Source organism: Balaenoptera borealis, assembly GCF_965194805.1.
Source record: "Balaenoptera borealis genome assembly, chromosome: 8".
Lineage (NCBI taxonomy): Eukaryota > Metazoa > Chordata > Mammalia > Artiodactyla > Balaenopteridae > Balaenoptera > Balaenoptera borealis.
The window spans coordinates 109,367,615-109,375,194 of record NC_138865.1 but is presented as its reverse complement, the minus strand read 5'-3'; positions in this window follow the sequence as shown (position 1 = coordinate 109,375,194).

Below are 7,580 nucleotides of genomic sequence, written 5' to 3'. Positions count from 1 at the left end.
GAAAGAGGAAGCAGGCTGGCTAGGGACCTTAGGACTTGAGGAACAACATGGTGATGAGATAATCCCTGAGATTTCTTTTGGTCTCCCATATATCCCAGACTGGGCACTGAAGAAGGCCCACAACTCAAACCACCAGAAGGTGTAGATTTTTAAAAGTTCTAGGAAAAGCCAGCTCTCTCTGGCTGAAGGCCCAGAAAAGAGGCAGCACAGCTGAGACCTGGTGGGGAACCCCATCTTCACTCTGTACCTGGCTGGCCTGCTCTGCCTGCACCAGCAGCACCTGCAAGAGTAGGCAGCTGACTCTACCAGAAGTACCAATAGGCCCAGTGTCTCCTGGCCCTCCACTCAGCAGCAGAGGGAGACCTATATCCAAAATCTCCTGGTCTCCATTCAGTGACAAAGAATGACTCCCAGCACTACCACCAGAGGCAGAAGGAGGCCCAGGCAGATGTCTCCCTCCCTCAGTGGCACTGGCACAGATGGAATAAGAAGTCTGTTGGCACAAGGTAAGATAGAGAGAAGCTAGAGAGAAGAAGATAGAGATAGAAGATAGACAGAAGTTCCTGGGAAACACTCTCTGTCCCACAGACTCAGCCTCCTCCATCCACCACCTAGCAGCATTGGGGACACCAGGAAAGCACCTTCCACACCTCTTACGCAACACCATCAGTGATTAGGCAGGCATTGGGTGGTAGCCTTGAGAACAGGCTCAGGGAAACATTCACTACCCCATGGCCCAGCATCTCCCATGCTCCCCCTAGCAGGATCTGCCTGGGAAATCACACTCGGCCCCTGCAGGCAGCATCTGCAGGATCAAACAGGAGCCCCGGTGGTGCCAAGGGAAAGAAGTGGACCAGAAAAGCGCTGTATAGGCTCTGAAACCTATATTGTCACTGGAACCACAGCTGAAAAAAGTAAGCAAGGGAGTATGCACTAAACATAAACAGGGTGACTGCCTGCTGAAAGAAAAGACTTAAATAGGATTCAGGGTCTCATAACTTAATTCTCAAAATGTTCCAGATACAAAAAATCACTCATCATACCAAGAACCAGAAAAGTCACAACCTGAATGAGAAAAGGCAATCAACTGATATCAATATAGAGATAAACCAAATGTTAGAATTATCTGACAAGGATTTTAGAGCAGCTATCATAAAAAATGCTTCAGTGGCAAGGGGATAATTTGGAAGATTGGTATTGACATATACACACTACTATATATAAAATAGATAACTAATAAGAACCTACTGTATAGCACAGGGAACTCTACTCAATACTCTGTAATGACCTATATAGGAAAAGATTCTAAAAAAGAGTGGATATATGTATATGTATAACTGATTCACTTTGCTGTACAGCAGAAACTAACACAACATTGTAAATCAACTATACTCCAATAAAAAATTAATTTAAAGAAATAAATAAAAATCCAACTCTTGATTTTGCTGAAAAAAAAATGCTTCAACTAGCAATTCCAACTTATCTCAAAACAGATGAAAAAATAGAAAACTTCAGCAGAAACATTTCTATCTGTAGGACACATACCATATACTATTATTTATATATTACTTTATAAAATGCAATGTAACACTACATACTATTTAGGGATATACACATATAGGCAAAAATATAAGGATACGAATTGCAAGAATGATCAGCAAATTTGTGATTGTGGTTACCTTTGCGATAGGAAGGAAATGCAATTAGAAAGGGATGCACGGTATGCTTCATCTAGATGTGAAATGTTTTGTTTCTTAAGCTTCATTGTTGGTACATGTTCATCATAATAGTCTTTACATTTTTATGTCTGAAATATTTCATAATAAAAATGACTATTGAAAAACTCTACTAAGTGATGTCTATCTCTTATCGTTTGAAACTTTTCACTTAGTACCTTAAACAAAGCATTAGAGCTTAATGTGGTTAATTTTTGCTTTAACTTCAAAAGTTTTTAAATAAAAATATAAAAGAAGAAATAGAAAATTAGAATATCTTAAAGAAACTGAGTCAGAGGGGAAAAAATCTTTTCACAAAAATAACTCTAGGCCATTTACAAAAATTAACTCAAAATTGATAAAAAAATCTAAATGTGTGCTCCCATGTCTTAGCTATTGTAAATAGTGCTGCTATGAACTTTGGGGTGCATGTATCTTTTCGAACTAGAGTTTTCTCCCTATATATGCCCAGGAGTAGGATTGCAGAATCATATGGTAACTCTATTTTTAGTTTTTAGATTTTTTTTTTAAATAAGTTTTACACTTTATTTATTTATTTAATTTTTTTGGCTGTGTTGGGTCTTCGTTTCTGGGCGTGGGCTTTCTCTAGCTGCGGCGAGTGGGGGCCACTCTTCATCGCGGTGCATGGGCCTCTCACTGTCGCGGCCTCTCTTGTTGCAGAGCGCAGGCTCAGTAGTTGTGGCTCACGGGCCTAGTTGCTCCGCGGCATGTGGGATCTTCCCAGACCAGGGCTCGAACCCGTGTCCCCTGCATTGGCAGGCAGATTCTCAACCACTGCGCCACCAGGGAAGCCCTATTTTTAGTTTTTTAAGGAACCTCCAAACATTTCTCCATAGTGGCTGCAGTAATTCACATTCCCATCAACATTGTAGGAGGGTTCCTTTTTCTCCACATCCTCTCCAGCATTTATTATTTGTAGATTTTTTAATGATGGCCATTCTGACTGGTATGAGTTGATAATTCATTGTAGTTTTGGTTTGCATTTCTCTAATAATTAGCAATATTGAGCATCTTTTCATGTGCCTGTTGGCCATCTGTATGTCTTCTTTGGAGAAATGTCTATTTAGGTCTTCTGCCCTTTTTTTGATTGGGTTGTTTGGTTTCTTTTTATATTAAGCTGTATGAGCTGTTTGTATATTTTGGAAATTAATCCCTTGTTTGTAGCATCATTTGTAAAAATTTTCTCCCAGTCCTTAGGTTGTTTTTTCATCGTTTATGGTTTCCTTTGCTGTGCAAAAACTTTTAAGTTTAATTAGGTCCCATTTGTTTATTTTTGTTTTTATTTCCATTACTCTAGGAGATGGATCCAAAAATATATTGCTGCAATTTATGTCAAAGAGTATTCTGCCTATGTTTTCCTCTAGGAGTTTTATAGTATCCAGTCTTACTTTAGGTCTTTAATCCATTTTGAGTTTATTTTTGTGTATGGTATTAGAGGATCATCTAATTTCATTCTTTTATATGTAGCTGTCAAGTTTTCCCAGCACCACTTATTGAAGAGACTGTCTTTTTTCCATTATATATTCTTGCCTCCTTTGTCATAGATTAATTGACCGTAAGTGTGTGGTTTTATTTCTGGGCTTTCTATCCTTTTTCATTGATCTCTATGTCTGGTTTTGTGCCAGTACCATACACACTGGCACAAAACCAGTTTTGATAACTGTAGCTTTGTACTATAGCCTGAAGTCAGGTAGTGTGATTCCTGAACTCCGTTCTTCTTTCTCAAGATTGTTTTAGCTATTTGGAGTCTTTTGTGTTTCCATACAAATTTAAAAATTTTTTATTCTGGTTCTGTGAAAAATGCCATTGGTAATTTGATAGGGATTGCATTGAATCTGTAGATTGCATTGGGGACTATGATCATTTTAATAATATCGATTCTTCCACTCCAAGAACATGGTTTATTTGTCCATCTGTTTGTGTTGTCTTCAATTTCTTTCATCAGCATCTTATAGTTTTCAGAGTACAGGTCTTTTGTCTCCTTAGATAGGTTTATTCCTAGGCATTTTATTCTTTTTGATGTGATGGTAAACAGGATTGTTTCCTTAAATTCTCTTTCTGATATTTCTCTTTCTATTAGTGTCTATAAATGCAACAGATTTCTGTATATTAATTTTGTATCCAGCAACTCTACCAAATTCATTGATGAGCTCTCGTAGTTTTCTGGTAGTGTCTCTAGGATTTTCTATGTACAGTATCATGTCATCTGCAAACAGTGACCATCTTACTTCTTCTTCTCCAACTTGGATTCCTTTTATTTCTTTTTCTTCTCTGATTGCTGTGGCCAAGACTTCCAAAACTATGGAATAAAAGTGGTGAGAGTGGACATCCTTTTCTTGTTCCTGATCTTAGAGGAATTGCTTTAGCTTTTCACCATTGAGTATGATGTTAGCCCTGAGTTTGTCACATATGGCCTTTATTATGTTGAGATATGTTCCCTCTATGCCTACTTTCTGAAGAGTTTTTATCATAAATGGATGTTGAATTTTATCAAAAGCTTTTCCTGCATCTATTGAGATGATCACATGGTTTTTATTCTTCACTTTGTTAATGTGGTGTATCAAATTGACTGATTTGCGGATATTGAAAATTCTTTGCATCCCTGGGATAAATCCCACTTGATCATGGTGTATGATCCTTTTAATGTATTGTTGCATTCAGTTTACTAGTATTTTGTTAAGGATTTCTGCATCTATGTTCATCATTTTATTGGCATGTAATTTCTTTTTTTGTGATATCTTTGTCTGGTTTTGGTACCAGGGTGATGGTGACCTCATAGAATGAATTCGAAAGTGTTCCTTCCTCTGCAATTTTTTGCAATAGTTTCAGAAGGTTAGGTGTTAACTCTTCTCTAAATGTTGGTAGAATTCACCTGTGAAGCCATCTGGTCCTGGACTTTTGCTTATTGGGAGTTTTTAAATTACTGATTCAATTTCAGTACTGGTAATTGGTCTGTTCATATTTTCTATTGCTTCCTGGTTCAGCCTTGGGAGATTATACCATTCTAAGAATTTTATCATTTCTTCTAGGTTGTTTATTTTATTGGCATATAGTTGCTCGTAGTAGTCTCTTATGATCCTTTGTATTTCTGTGGTGTCAGCTGTAAAATCTTCTTTTTCATATCTGATTTTATTGATTTGGACCCTCTATCCTTTTTTCTTTTTCTTTTTTTTAAAATAAATTTATTTATTTATTATTTATTTTTTGGCTGCATTAGGTCTTTGTTGCTGCGCGCGGCTTTCTCTAGTCACGGCGAGCGGGGGCTACTCTTCATTGTGGTGCATGGGCTTCTCATTGTGGTGGCTTCTCTTGTTGTGGAGCTTGGGCTCTAGGCACGTGGGCTTCAGTAGTTGTGGCTTGCAGGCTCTAGAGCACAGGCTCAGTAGTCGTGGCACATGGGCTTAGTTGCTCCGTGGCATGTGGGATCGTCCTGGACCAGGGCTCAAACCCATGTCCCCTGCATTGGCAGGTGGATTCTTAACCACTGTGCCAGCAGGGAAGCCCTATCCTTTTTTCTTGATGAATCTGGTTAAAAGTTTATCAATCTTGTTTATCTTTTCAAAGAACCAGCTTTTAGTTTCATTGATCTTTTCTATTGCTTTTTAGTCTCTATTTCATTTATTTCTGCTCTGCTCTTTATGATTTCTTTCCTTCTACTAAATTTGGATTTTGTTTGTTCTTTCTCTAGTGGCTTTAGGCATAAGGTTAGGTTGCTTATTTGAGAGTTTTCTTGTTTCCTGAGGTAAACTTGTATCGCTATAAACCTCCCTCTTAGAACTCCTTTTGCTGCATCCCATAGGTTTTGGATCATCGTGTTTTCATTTTCATTTGTCTCTAGGTATTTTTTTATTTCCTCTTTGATTTCCTCAGTGATCCATTGGTTGTTTAGTAGCATATTGTTTAGCCTCCATGTGTTTGTGTTTTTTGCAGTTTGTTTTTTTTCTTGTGGTTGATTTCTAGCCTCATAGCATTGTGGTTGGAAAAGATGCTTGATATGATTTCAGTTTTCCTAAATGTATTGAGGCTTTGTTTATGGCCCAGCATGTGATCTATCCTGGAGAATGTTCCATGTGCACTTGAAAAGAATGTGTATTCTGCTGCTTTCAGGTGAAATGCTCTATAAATATCAATTAAGCCCATCTGGTCTAATGTGTCATTTAAGGTCTGTGTCTCCTTATTGATTTTCTGTCTGGATGATCTGTCTATTGATGTAAGTGGGGTGTTAAAGTCCCCCACTATTATTGTGTTACTGTAAATTTCTCCTTTTTTTTTTTTAATACTTATTTATTTGGCTGCACTGGGTCTTAGTTGAAGCACGCAGGATCTTCACTGTGGCATGCAGGATCTTTAGTTGCAGTGTGCAAACTCTTAGTTGCAGCATATGGGATCTAGTTCCCTGACCAGGGATCAAACCCAGGCCCCCTGCATTGGGAGTGTGGAGTCCTAGCCATGGGAACACCGAGGAAGTCCCCAATTTCTCCTTTTATGTCTGTTAACATTTGCCTTATATATTGAGGTCCTCCTATGTTGGGTGCATATATATATTTACAATTGTTATATCTTCTTCTTGGATTGATCCTTTGGTCTTTATGTAGTGTCGTTCTTTGTCTCCTGTGACAGTCTTTATTTTAAAGTCTCCTTTGTCTGATATAAGTATTACTTACTCCAGCTTTCTTTTGATTTCCATTTGTGTGGAATACCTTTTTCCGTCTCCTCACTTTCAGTCTGTATTTGTCTCTAGATCTGAAGTGATTCTTTTGCAGGTAGCATATATATGGGTCCTGTTTTTGTATCCACTCAGCCAGTCTATGTCTTTTGGTTGGAGCATTTAGTCCATTTGTATTTAAGGGAATTATTGATATGTATGTTCCTATTGAAACTTTAATTGTTTTGGATTTGTTTTTGTAGGTCTTTCTTCTTTTGTTCTCTTCACTTGTGATTTGATAACTATCTCTAGTGTTGTTTGGATTCATTTTTCCTTTTTGTGTGTATAACTATTGTAGATTTTTGTTTTGCCATTACCATGAGGCCTTTGTATAGCAGCCTATATATATGTATGTATTTATGTATATATATACACACACACACACGTGTGTGTGCATGTGCACTTGTTTTAAGTTGCTGATCTCTTAATTTCAAATGCATTTTAGATACCCTGCATTTGTACTCTCTTCCCCTCATGATTACTGTTTTTGATATTATATTTTACATCTACTTGTTTTGTATGTCCCTTAACTGCAGATGGATACAAATGATTTTACAACTTTTGTCTAGTAACCTCTCTACTAGCTTTGTGTGTGGGTGATTTCCTACCTTTATTGTATGTTTGCCTTTACCCATGAGTTTTTCCATTTTGTAATTTTGTTTCTAGTTGTGGCCTTTTCTTTTCTGCCTAGAGAAGTTCTTTTAGCATTTGTTGTAAAGCTGGTTTGGTGGTGCTGAATTCTTTTAGCTTTTGCTTGCCTGTAAAGCTTTTAATTGCTCCATCAAATCTGAATGAGAGGGTTTCCCTGGTGGCGCAGTGGTTAAGAGTCTGCCTGCCAATGCAGGGGACATGGGTTCAAGCTCTGGCCCAGGAAGATCCCACATGCCACGGAGAAACTGGGCCCGTGCACCACAACTACTGAGCCTGAGCTCTAGAGCCTGCAAGCCACAACTACTGAGCCCGCATGCCACAACTACTGAGGCCTGCACGCCTAGAGCCTGTGCTCCACAACAAGAGAGGCCACGAAAATGAGAGGCCTGCGCACTGCAATGAAGAGTAACCCCCCGGGCTTCCCTGGTGGCGCAGTGGTTGAGAATCTGCCTGCCAATGCAGGGGACACGGGTTCGAGCCCTGGTCTG